Source organism: Fukomys damarensis, unplaced genomic scaffold, assembly GCF_012274545.1.
Source record: "Fukomys damarensis isolate Sample0158 unplaced genomic scaffold, DMR_v1.0_HiC HiC_scaffold_24, whole genome shotgun sequence".
NCBI lineage: Eukaryota > Metazoa > Chordata > Mammalia > Rodentia > Bathyergidae > Fukomys > Fukomys damarensis.
In genome coordinates, this window is record NW_022900936.1 from 9,018,125 (window position 1) to 9,031,941 (window position 13,817).

A 13,817-nucleotide genomic window follows, 5' to 3' on the forward strand; every position below is an offset into this window, starting at 1 on the left:
GGAAACACACCATCTTTTAAACTGGAGAAACTTAACAAATATGGAGTTACTAAAGTTAACAATACTTACAACCAATACTCATGATTCCCACAGTACAGTTACATTCATCATTGGGCTCTTGTACCTTTACATGACAGGTCTTGGTTCTCATTTTCCAGCCATATTTTCTATCAAGTTCTACCTGCTCCTTTATGGGGAAATGACAGTGTTAGCCAGCTGTTAGCAGGCTTACTGTTGCTGTGACAAAATACTAACAACAAACAACTTAAAAGAAGAAAGGTTTATTTTTGGCTCACAGTTTCAGAGGCTTCAGACCATGGCCAGCTGTCTCCACTGCAGAAGTTTCATGATGGAGGTAAGTGATAGAGGAAAGCAGCAGCCAGGAAGCAGAGTAGGGAACATGTGACCTCCAGAAAGCCTGTGCTAGCCGACTTCCTCCTCTCATTTCTGTTCCATCAGGACCTCTGCCTTTGCATGGTGCCACCTACATTCAGGGTGGGTCTAGCCTAACAGTTTGCTGTCCTAATGACAATCTCTTCTAAAAACACCCTCACCAACATGCTAGAAGTGTGCTTCACTAATTTTCATTGTTTCCCAGTCCAACCAAGGTGACGGTTGAAGTGAACCATCACAATGTGTGTGATACTTCTGTTGGAATGGAGTTGAAGACAGTGAAGGTTTCTGGTTTTTCCCTCTGCCTGACCCACTCAGTTTCTATGTTTTACTCAGGCTGGTGCTGATACAGCCTCTGTTTAGTCCTCCCAGAGTACTGAAGTGCGTTTCCCTTAGTTTACCCAACATTTTCCCACCGTCAATTCCAGTACTGTGCTCGTGAGAGTAGATAGTCCTGGGGCTTGGTCTTCTGCCTCCTAGAGTAGTGCCACCCCACTGCCGATTCTCCTGTGACCTACCGAAGTGGCCAAGAGTAGGTTTCCTCCCATGTGTTTAATTCTTTCTTTAATATAGCCAGGGAAACACACCACTGGTAGTGCTGCATCAGGCTTCTTGTGCCAGTTTGGATGTTTCTGGAGGAACCACGAGATGCAGATATGTATGTGATGAAGATCCCTGATCCCAGCCCAGTTATTTTTCTTCTCTACACCCACGACCTCAGGTTCAGCTAAGAGCCTTTCACATCTTCCCGCAGAGACTGTCTTTCTCTTGTCCTGGAACAGCGAGCTCCAGCCTACTTGTCATTGACTGAAGTCTATCTCTCTCATAATTATGAAAACACTTTAGAATGTGAGTCTGCCAACCTTGTACTTCAATGTGTTAAAGAATTTTTGAAGTTCCCTTCCTTTCTACACAGTCTGGATTTCCAGACTATTGTCTTGCTGCAAAAGTCTGTTTTGGATATGGGAAACTTCCTTCCCTTCGCATCTTGACATAACAATTCAGATTCTTTCCCAGCCTCCTCCAAGGAGCAGCAGATGGCTCAGACTCTGAAAGGAAAACTAGGAGGAAGTTCTGCCCATAAAAATGCCAGGGTAGCTTGCAAAAACAAAACAAACAAAAAACTATCCCCATTTCATAAACCTATTACTGAGTCTGAATCAAACACTTGGCCTCAGCCTGGAGAGCTCTTATCCTCAGAAGAGTCATACAAATCCTTGAGTAGGTAAGAATGAGCCCACTAAGACCCACAGCTTGTTCCACTTCATGTCTACCCTGGGTGTTACTCCTTCCTGTCTTTCCGACTCTCTAGTGAGACTCTGTAACAATCACATTGTTGTCAACAGGCTCCCACAATAAAGAGAACCCTGTACTGCTTGTGACAGGAACCTGAGGCACAAGTTGATGTCTTTTCACTGCCTGAGATGGACAGATGGAGCTTGACTTCATAGTTTTACAAAATTACCAATTTGTAACTTATCTCTTTCCCCACTTCCGATGGAAAGTTTTCCAGGCTAACTGCCACAATTCCTTTCAAGACTCTGTAATGAGAGAAGATAACTGTGTGGATTTTTTTCGATCCCCTTTGGGTGGAGAATGGAGTCAGGAAAGTCAGAGAAAACCACAGAGAAAAATAATCCAAATACAATGCCTATGGATTGTTTTCATTCACTGACTTCTCTAGGAGCCACCTCAGAGAGACAGAGCTATTGTTATCTTTGATGAAGTTCTGCATTCATGTGGCCACTTAATTTTCAAAGAACTATCTCATTTACTCTCTCTTTTATCCTCTCAAAACCCCATGAGGTGGGTACAATGAGTGCAGTCATCTCCTTTGACAGAGGCATCAACCTCCAGGGCACAAAGTGGTTGTTTGGGATGCTTAAGGTGATCTGCTTCAAATAAACCTGATGCTTCCCAGAGCAAGTTCTTTCCACTGTGTCAAAAGAGGCAGTTGGGCATAAATCTTCATAAAAAGCTGGCGAGTTGAATGATGCTGCTGCATGTAGAGTGAGGTGGTGGACACTTACTGATTCCTGCTTGACTTCAGAGAACCCAGGTTCTCATTTTGGCCCTGGCTCTGCCACTGAGTGATCATGAAATTTGGAGACTGTCATTGAGCTCCTCAGCCTTAGTTTTCTTGCCCATAAAATAGGAATGATAATCATCTGTGCTCCCAACGCCTCATCAGATGGTGGTACGCATCTATGTGCTGCATTTATGGAGGAACTTTTAGATGGCGACACGATTATACAATACCCACAATTACAACAGGCCCCAGCTCCTGATCTTTCCAGTCTCGTTTCACATGTCAGTCCTGGTGTTGCTGCTTCCTTATCTCATCAAAGAAAGGGTTGTGGAATGTGTTCGACCATCTTGCTTACAGGTGACTTGAGGAAGACACATGGTACAAATATGGTGGAGGGTTGGGTGATCGGCATTCTCTGTGTGTCAGAAGGGCACTTTCAAAGCCCTTGATGTATTTTTCTCTTTGAGTTTCACAAGAACCAAGTTGCTGAGTAGGGAAAATAGTATCATACAGATACAGAGACTGCAGAAAGGAGCTAACTGGTGTGCCTTGGCCACGTGAAATTGAATTACATCTCTGATGCATTTCCTTGTCTGTCCTTCTCCTCCTGGTGTTTGATTTAGGGTTGAAACTTCAGCATTTGTAATAAAGGACTCACGCAACTTGAACAAGGGTATATTTCCAAAATTCACTAATACTCACCATCACTATTGCTTGAGTGCCCAGGACTTACAGAGTGTTATAGCAATTTACAAATATATGTTGGTCTCCCATTAGGGGATCAGCATTGTGCTAGGACTCAAGAGAAGTGTTGAAGTAAAGTGATTGATGGCTTCACTGGTTTATGAGTCCATTAGCGGAAACCACAAAAATATATGAAACAGCAATGAATGATTTGGGCCAGAACCAAAACTAGCACAGGGCTTGGCAACCACTCAACTTTGAGGGAACATGATGAAATAACAAGAGACTGAATCAACTGGTCAAAACTAATTAAAGGAAAACATGCTATTCTCTGCTGGGTTGTATGGTTCAATATATAAAAAGTATAGGGGTGGGTAGAAAATAAATCAATGAAAGTGGGTATCATTAGGGGCAATGCTGTGGAGAAGGAGAAACTTAACTGGATGTGAATAGATCAGTAAAGATTTTATGTTGAAGGAAAAGATGAAGATATGTCTGGTAAGAGGAAAAATGGAAAAAAGTTCCATAAAGAGGAATATATAGATAGTTCCCAATTTATAGTGGTTCCACTAATAGCTTTTTTATTTTTGACCTTATTATGATACTACTTTTCATTTTCAGAAACATAGTCAATAAATTATGTGAAATGTTCAACACTTTGCCATGAAGTAGGCTATGTATTAGATGAGTTTGTCCAGCTGTAGGGTAATGTAAGTGTTCAAAACACATTTAAGGTAAGCTAGGCTAACTAAGATGTTCACTAGGTTAGACGGACAAATACATTTTCAACTCATGATGGGTTTGTGGGAATGGAACCCCATTTTAGGAGCATCTTTAGTTATACTGTCATGGCTGCCTTGATGTACTGAATCAATTCACAATGTTTGTCTTTCATGGCCATTTTGACTTTGGGGAATAACCAGAATTTGCATGGTACGAGATCTGGTAAATGAGGTGGATGAGGACACTGTGGTGTGTATGTAAGCCAGCCTTTCCGTTGAATGATATTTGGCAGCTGCATTCACTTTCACTTGTTAAAAGCACTCACAAAAGAGGACTTCAGAACTGCTTCAGAAAGTGGTAAGAATGGCGGGATAAGTATCTTGGAAGAGAGAGAGAATATTTTGAGGGGGGGTGAATGGCAATGTTTCTTTTTTGTTAAATAATTTTTTTAATTTAATGTTCACTATACAGTTTGATCACAACTCGTAGTAGGATGTAGGAGGCACTGTATGAACTCAAGCAAGGGAACAAGCTGCTATGATGTTTGAGAGAGTCTGAGAAGGGTGTACAGCATGGCACGAGGGAGGGAGAAGAGTGGGGAATATTCACTCAAAGAATAAGGGGTGAGGAGAGCTTCAAGAAGGGACAGCAAATCAAGAAAGTGACAGATATTTTGAAATAAATCCAGCCCAAGTTGGTGCTCAGATGTGAGTATAAGAAGAATGGCCAAAGAAGCATGAGGTTCGTTTGGGTAGCTGAGAGAAGAACAGAAGATGAGCACCTGGACTGACCTTAACATTCTGGGAAGGAGGAGGGTGAGGGGCAATGGCTAGGGAGAGAGGGCCATGGGAATGTGTAGTGGATAGCTGTGAGGAGATACAGGGCCAGAGCTTGGAGGAAGGGAATTCAATGAAAATGTCAATTGCAGGCATTTCAGGCCAGAGCTAGCAGAAGTCTTGAGATGGATGAGAGGAAAAGAAGCATTAAGCTTTGCCACATACCATCTTTAGGATGTTGGGAGGAAGAGCTACCAAAGACTCCAGACGAGAAGCCTTATCCAGGGGAGAAGGTCACAGATACCAAGATGGGACTGTTTCCAAAAGAGAGGAGGTGGAGACGTTTCATAGGTTAAGCTTCCCCTGTCTCAGAAAGAGTGACCCCAGGAAGAGACATAAATTCCTCTATTTCAGGTTGAAGCTGTTCTCTTAGCCTGGGTGCCTGGGAACAGGCCTCAAAATTGTACCTCACTTTGCTCTTTGTCAGAGACAGTTGCCCAGTTGGCCAGCATAAATGTGTATCTTCCTATGCCGAACAGATTCTGAAAGAATGATTAACTCCTCAACACCAACAGTGATTTTGAAACCTGGGATATAAGCACCCAGACATACAGCACACATGTAGCCCTTATGGGATTGCAATTTGTGCAATAACCTGGTGGCCATGTTGATTCCGGTTGTTTCCTCTGAGAAGATCCTCCACAAAGGCTAGAAACACAAGGCTGTGCCTTTGAGAGGAAAATCTTTTAAATGTCCAAAATTGATAAAGTATAAATACATCAGTCCTCTTAAAGGAATGTGCTGTATGTGTCCATTGTCCGTTACCAAAGCCAGAGATACCCATGTGCAGTCTTTGGAGATTACTGTGTAAATAACAAGGACTCTTAAAAACGCAAAAGTTAATTCAATAGCGTTTTCTTTAGTCTTATTTTAGATAATGTCTATTGAGAGAGAAAACAGATCTCAAGCCAAGTAGAAAGCTAATACCCCACACATTATGTTTAACATACTTAACAGAAAGAAAAACAAAGCTTACTCTACAGGTTTATTTCCAAATTTCAGTGATTCCAGCAATTCTTTCGCTTCATAAAGTACTAAAAATAACAGCAAGAATATTTATATTCTCGCTTTATTTTACAGTGCATCACATCATTTTTCCTTGGATGTGAACATATGTGTCTATCTTTTTTTTTTCCTAATCCCTTAAAAGAACAATTCTCGTCCCTACACTTTATTCACTTTGTTACATTAAGAATGTAAGAATTTTAAATTTTATTATCATTCAAGACAAAATGATCCTTAACTATTGCAATATATATTAAAACTGTCCACATATTACTACACCAGGCTTTAATTAGGGGAACTTTTTTCTGATTCCAGCTCAGCTACATGGATGGTTCTGCAATCAGGAAACAACAGGAGAATCAAATAAAAATGACAAAACTGTTTGTTGGCAGGGCTTTGGGGCAACAGACACCCTAAATTTTACCAGTGGCACCATAAAGTGAAGAAAAAAAACTTCTTAAGAGCAATTTTGCAATATGTGACAAGTCATAAAAATTATCCTACCCTTTGACTCGGTGAGGCCACTTGGGGGGAAATGTCCCAAGGAGTAATTCCAAGGAAACAAACATATTTGTAGAAAGATGTTTCTCGATCCCTACCATATATTAAAAGGAATAATTGGAAACAGCCCAAGCACTCAACTGTGAGGAGGGGACTTTGGCTGACAGTGCTATATTAATATAATAGAACACGAAGTGGTCACTAGGAAGGACAGTTACAGAGATGATTAGGAAATCCCGGAAGGATCATGCGAAATCATTCCAAGTGGGAAGAATCGAAACTAGATGCATTGATGGCAAACCTTTTAGAGACCAAGTGCCCAAAGGGCAACACAAAGCCCACTTGCTTATCACAAAGTGCTAACACTGCAATTAAACCTGAATGCTTGGCTGCCAGAGTGATTCTGGGGAGACTTATTTCACATGCTTGCTGACAAACGAGTGCCATAGGTTCGCCACCACTGCGCTAGAGCAATGAATAGAGTCAAAGGTAAAACTGCACACTTCTAGGATAGGCATGTGATATAAATATCTGGTTACATGGCTCTATAGTTACTATATTTTTGCTGCTTTTATTTGACCTTGCCTTTCAGACAAGCCTCTGTGACTTCCAGGGTTCACTTTATTAAATCCTCAGACTGACTAACTCTATGCTGGTAGGTAGGTGACACATTTCCCTGAGGAGGGAGAGGCAAGATCAGAAGGTGGAGGAAAGGAGGATCTATGTAGCATATATAGTTGACCAGCAGATGTTTAAAGAATGTGAGTGAACTTTGTGTGTTTATTAAAGTAAGACTTTAAACCAGGCATGGTGGCTCATGCTTGTAATCCCTGCTTTCAGGAGGCTGAGGCACGAGGATAGCTGACTGTGAGTTTGAGGCCAAGCTGAACTACATAGCAAGACCTTGTCTCAAAAAGAAAAACAAATTAGGTCCTGAAAAAGTTGAGAAATGCCGCATTTCCCCTTTCATTTTGTCCTGGGTATTTATTCAGCCTATTTCATGGCACTTAAATCGGTTTCCAAATGTCCCGTCACAGCTGTTCACACTGAAGCAGTCTAGCCTCCCACAACTTTCTCTGGATGCATCTGTCACACCAAGAAGGGCTTGCCCAGCAGCTTACCAGGGAGAGTGTACATGGGGTAAGCAGGTGGACAATCTGTCTCACTGAGTATGCTTGTACTCTTAAAAGCAAATTTTAAAGAGAATTTGAAATTTTATTAAGGGAAGTAAACTAAATGGAGGGTCAAATAATCTCTTTAAGTGTATGACTGCAAGAGTCCCATTGTTTTGTTAGGCATTTATACTTGTCTCAGCCACTTTTCTTGTTACTGGGACAAATTCCTGGACACCCACAACTCAAGGGAGAAGAGTTGTATTTTGACTCATGTTCCGGTGGTCTCTGTCCTTGCATGGTCGGCTGGTTCCAGGCAAAAGCAGCAGAGTGGAAGGTATTGGTAGAGAAAAGCAGCTCACATCATAGCAGACAGAAATCAGCATCAAGAGAGGAGCCAGGAAAAGAGATAAACCTCTCCCAGTCACTCCCAGTGATCCACCTCTTGTAACCAGATCCCACCTCCTAGCAGCAAGTCAGTTATAATGCTCCATTACCAATTACCGTTCAAACATATGAGGTTGGTGGGCCATTTTAGGTCTAAATCATAACAATACCCCTGCCATATCTGTGAACAATAGGCCTTCCTTACTCTTTGACTCTGGAAGCCAGCCTACCACCTCTTCAGAGTCCTGCTTTATCAGAGTTCCCTCTGTCTCCAGTGCCACCACGGTCATCTCCAGTTGCCTCTTGCCCTACTGTCCACAGTCTTAATGACACATACATTGGAGCCTTCCCTTCCCCTTTGGGCAGTGGTGTGCCAGTTAATGTTTAACAGCTAGCTTTCTGGGGAGAAGAGCCTCGATTTGCTGCTTTTGTCAATTGCCCTGGTGTAAATGTTCCTGCCATGGTTGATTTTAAATTACCAATGTGACATCACTGAATTCAAGAGGAAAGAGGTACACACTGTTATGTGGCCTTTATAACTGTACAGATTCGAGGGAGAATAAGTACTAGTAAAATGTAACAAAATGACAAGGAAGTGAAGGGTTTTGGTTACTTTGCATTTTTAAAAATGTATTTAACTGTAGGCTTGAAAATGTTAAGAATTAAATTTTAATAATAGCTCATGAAATTCTTGACAAGTTAACAGATCTTGCAAGCCAGCTCCATGGTCTCACTGTAGCACATCAATCCATCTCTCCCCTGAGATTTGTATCATAAAATGACTGTGAGAGGGGTCTCTGTCATTTGATAGCATCCTTCTGGAGGCTTCTCCTTACCTTATCATATAAAGGGAGGTTTTGCACTGACACTTCGGCCAAACCTGCTCCATCTCTGGACTTGGCTTCACCTCTTTCCTCCACGCCCTTGGCATATTTGTGTGCCCCACATTTTCGTTCTCTACCTGCATCTCTTCTTACTGTCCCAGAGAGATCCCACTCACCACCAACACATAGTGGACTCCAAAACGATTCCAGCAGCAGTAGCCCAAATCCCAACATTCCTCCTAGGTTTAGGATGTCCCACAGTCATCTCCGCCTTGACCTTTATTTTTGTGCCTTCTTTCCTTCCTCTTTACCCAAATCTGGTACTTTTCCTGCATTCCTTATCTAGGTCAGAGAACATTACCACCCATTCACTGATTCACTTGCAAATATTTATTATTTAATATGGGCTACACACTGTTCTAGGCTATGGAAGCACCACAGAGAGCAAAATTGGCAAGGGCTTCAGAGGTTTGCTTTCCAGTGGGTGCCAGGTAGTCCACAAAACAAGTGAATGCAAACAGTGTCAGAAACAGCAAACACAGTGAGTCACAAGGCACTTGAAGCAGTCCTCAGTTTCCCTCTCCTTTAACCCCCACATCTAATTGGATGCTATGACCTATCCCTTTACTGCGGAAATATCCCTCTGAATGGGATCCATATGAATTTGCTTTTGTTACTACACAAAATACTCAAGGTGGGCTACTTTATTTAAAGAGGGGGGGGAGAATGAGAGAGAGAGAAAGTTATTTAGCTCATAGTTTTGGGAAATGACAGCCCAAGATCAGGTAGCCCCATTGATCTGGCCTTTGGTAAAGATCTAATATAGTGGTAGAATTGCAAGTGGTAGAAAGAGATTTTATCTCAAAATAGGAAGCCAGATTCAGAGTTTGAATTCATTCTTATAACAACTTCCTCTCCTGAGAGCTCTGGGACCCCACAAGTGATACTTTAATCCCTCTGAGGGCACCTCCCCTCAATGACCTAAGGTGACCCAGGCCTCAGCTCCTAAAAGGCCTATCACCTCTCCTGCCCACTACACTAGGGACCAAGTCCCAGCATAGGAAGCCGTGGGGGCACCCTTAACCCATATCCAGACCACAGGAGGAACCTCCTTCTCTCTGCAAATTGGCATTGCCTTAGTTTGGTCATGAGCACCCATGGCTTCTGCAGTCTCTGACACACCTCCCTGTTACAGGTTTCTGATAGTCCTTTCTCCACATTGTCTCTCAAGCTTCCTAAAACCATGTCCTTACCCTTGTTAAATACTCCGGGTGAACTTTACTAACTATAAGATAAAGTCCTTGATATGTGACACAAGGAAACTAATTTTGCTAGTTATCTACCATGTGTGAAGTGCTCAGCGAACATATGCATGCATGCACATACATGCACATACACATGTACCCACGCACAGGCACACACTGTGCTTACTTTCATATCCCACACGGTTACAGAAAGGATTTTATCCTTCTTCTAACAATTTGGTGGATTCTTACCATTTTTCACTTCGGCAAGACCTAGATCCATTCACAGTCTGACCCAAACTTTTTCCCTTAAGTCTCATCTCCCGCTGTTGCCCCTCATCACACACACACACACACACACACACACACACACACACACACACTCACACAAACACACCTGAAACCGTATTAGTCACTTTTCCTTCACGGGGGGCAAAATATCTGACACCCGCAACTTAAAGAAGGAGAGGTGTATTTGAGCTCACAGTTTCCAGTAGGTTCAGTCCACGGTCAGCTGGCTCCAAGAAAGAAACAGCACGGTAGAAGAGCATAGCGGAGGAGAGCTGCTCATCCCATGGTGGCCAGGAAACAGAGGGAGAAAGGAGGAGCCAAGAATATACCCTTCCAGGTCACGCTCCAGCAACCTGCCTCCACTTTCTGACAGCACAGTCAGCTCTGAACCCGGCAGTGTATGAGTATGTTACCCCAGTCACCTTCCAAACACCTGAGACTTCAGAGGGACATTGTAGATGCAAACTGTTACCGCCTTGGCTCACTGCCCTACTTTTCCATGCAAAATCATTTCCACGCCTTTGAGCCTTGCTCACATTGTCCCTTCTTTTAGAGATATATTTTCTTTACTTCCTTTGTTGAGATGACCATTCCAAGGCCACTTCTTCAGGAAGGCTGCCTCCCTCCAGCCCTCACCACCACCTTTTGCCCCAGGAAATCTCTCTTTTCAGCACTGCCCCGGTCCTTTTCTCCCAGTGCCCTTTTGTTGAGCATCTTCAGTGTCCTAGGTACTGTTCCACAGGAAGGACAAGTGATACACAATGCTAAGGCCCTGTCCTCATGGGAGTGGCATTCTAGTGGGAAGAAATGGAACATAAGCACAGAAATTATTTCAAATGATATTGCATGCTTGGACAAAAATATAATAAAACAATGGGACAGTATAACGTGGGGAGAAGGGCTCTGGGTTTGGCCAGTACAGCAGTTTGCTAGGGCTACCAAAACATTGTGCCACCAACGGGATGACTTAAACAAACAAACGTATTCTCTCACAGTCTGGAGACTGGAGATCTGAGACCAAGGCAGCAGCTGGGTTGGTTTCTTCTGAGGCCTGTCCTTGGCTTGGACATGGCTGCCACTCCCTGTGTCTTCACATAAGCTCAAACTCCTGCTTCTTCTCTGTGTCTGAGCTCCCTTTTCCGTTGGTTTGAGCCTCCATTTAACAACCTCATATTCACTTTATCGCCTCCTTAACGGTCCTATCCCCAAATACGATAACATTCTGAGAGGTAAGGGGCGGAGGTTAAGGCTTTAATTCACTCTAACAGCCAGAAATCTTCCTTCCTCTCCTGGGGGGGAGGGCAACAACCACAGCGCACCCCATAAAGTATTAAGGTAGGACTCTGCCCACATTCATCTTCCCACTGAGTCACTGTATGGTGACTTATCTCTCTTTGTCCCACATCACCTACCTCATCTGAGTACTGGATGAATAAATGAATGACTGTTTTGGTAATAATAGAAATTGAATCTGGGAACATTCCACCACTAAGCTACATCCTTGGCCCTTTTTATTTTGAGACAGGATCTTGCTAAATTGCCCAGGCTATGCTCAAACTTGTGACCCTCCTGCCTCAGCTTCCCAAGTAGCTGGGATTACAGGCATGTGCCACTGTGCCTGGTTTAAATGAGCTTCAGTAGACAATTGTTTGGGGCTCAGAATCTGATTGGTTTTCAATGTTTCAAAGACCAAAGAAATCTGATAACTTGGTAGAAAATCCTAGCCACACAATAGCACGCCTAAATTCGGAATAGTTCCTACCAAGCCACCTGAGCAGCTCACACTTTTCTAATTAATTTTTCCAGTGAGCTTTGTACCACATCCAGCCATCTGATGCCAACAGTAAAATTACATCAGACTTCCCAATTTTATCAGCTCAAGGATTATTTCTGGCTTGGAAGCAATTCTGTCCCAAGAATATCAATGCCAGCCTCTTTACTCAAGCTAATTTATTTCTCCATCTGTGACATTCATGAATCTACCCATTTAAACTCCAAGGAAAGGAAGGGAGCAGATTGAAGCTTGCAGGTAGCTACCTTACAGTAAGCAGGTAGCTCCTGGTAGGGAAATACACTGAGCAGCCCTGAAGGGAGAAACACAATCCTGAGACATCGGATGCCTTCTTCATACTCACTGAACACATGCAGCAGATGGAGAGGGAGAGGCCCTGGGAATTGTCATCCCTCTACCTTAAAAGAAGAGTAATGACTCCAGCAGGTACAATCACCTTCATGTTATTTGTGCCTCCTTAATCAGCATTACTTTTTATTTGCATGGGGAAACAGCACATATTCTTTTGTTACTAGTGCAAGCTCAAGGAATACAAACGGAAGTATTACTTCAGGTCCTGGTTTTGTGGACTTAATTCCAGTACTTTCTCCTTTTATGTTTGAAAGAATTCAGATTTCTGTGTGCATGCATGCGTATATCTTACTATTTATATAGACTTCCGGGTTGCTGAAAAGATTTTAGGCAATTTATAAAATTGCTTAAGATATAACAAAAAATCGTATGGCTTAAAATGGGGTGATGCATATGGCCTTTACTTAAAATGGGATCAACTTTTTGTACCAGATTTTTCTCGGTGAGATTTGCAAAGACATAATTAAATCCATCTGTAGAAGCACTTAGTGCTCCAAAGAAAATAATGGTACTAACAGAAGCCCTGGGTAGTGACTCTGGGAATGGTGAGGATTGTGTTCCACGTTTTAGGCATATTTTTTGCACAACAAATGAAAGGGAATCATTTTCCATGTGGTGAGTAGCCATGAAGCTCTAAATACTTCAGATTCCCAACTTTGGTGTCAAGACCTCCTGACTTAACCCATGTAGAGTCCAGAAAGTCTCCAATTACTGCTGTGATGGGCTAGGGAGACAGGGCAGAGGGCTAAGAGGTAAGAACATTGTCCACAAAGAAGGCTACTCCAGTTTCATTTCATACTAGACTGTTAAGGGGCTGTGAGAGATAGAGAGTAGCTAGAAAGTACGAGAACCAATGGGGTTTTGAAAGCAATAAAGCTTGGGTGCCATAATTTCAAATGCTGAGGAGCAAAAGCATTCATAAACAGTGTACTAGCCAGAGGATTTGATGTAGGAGTGAAGCGTATAGGTCTGGCCTTTCAGGGGTCTGCTGTTTATTAATTATGTGACCTTATCCAGGGTCACACATTCCATTCCATCTCTTGAGACCCAACTGTATAAGGTGTTTATCTCAGACCCCTTTTAAAATCAAGAAGACACACCAGAAGAACTCTTGAGACAATTCCCCCTAGGTCTTCAGGACTTCAGCAGAACAATGGAATGAAAAGGAGCTCAGGATGCTGGTGGAGAATCCTGCTCTGCTGGTGGCAGGCCTGGGAAAAGTTCGCTTCTGTCATCTTAGGGTACTGAGCCCAGGGCTTGGCCTCCAAGCCTATCTAGAGCCTATCTAGGATCTACATGAGTTTGTCAAGTCTGTTCCCTGGATACCTCATTATCAGAAAGGTTAATGATAACAATTTTATGCACCTTTTTATTTTCTTTTTTTGGAAAACTTCTTCCACTCGTTAGTGATTTATAAATTGTAGTCATTTTTAGGTGACTATAACAAAGTGCTATAGACTGGGTGGCTTAAAAATAACAGACATTTATTTCTCACAGTTCTGGAGGCTGGACATCCAAGACTTGTGGAAGCCTGACTGAGTTGTACTGAGGACTCTTTACTGTGTTGCAGACTACTGATTCTTCACGGTGTCCTCTTAACCTAAAGTATGTCATTCCCAACAGTCAGCTGGAGAACAACAGGAGC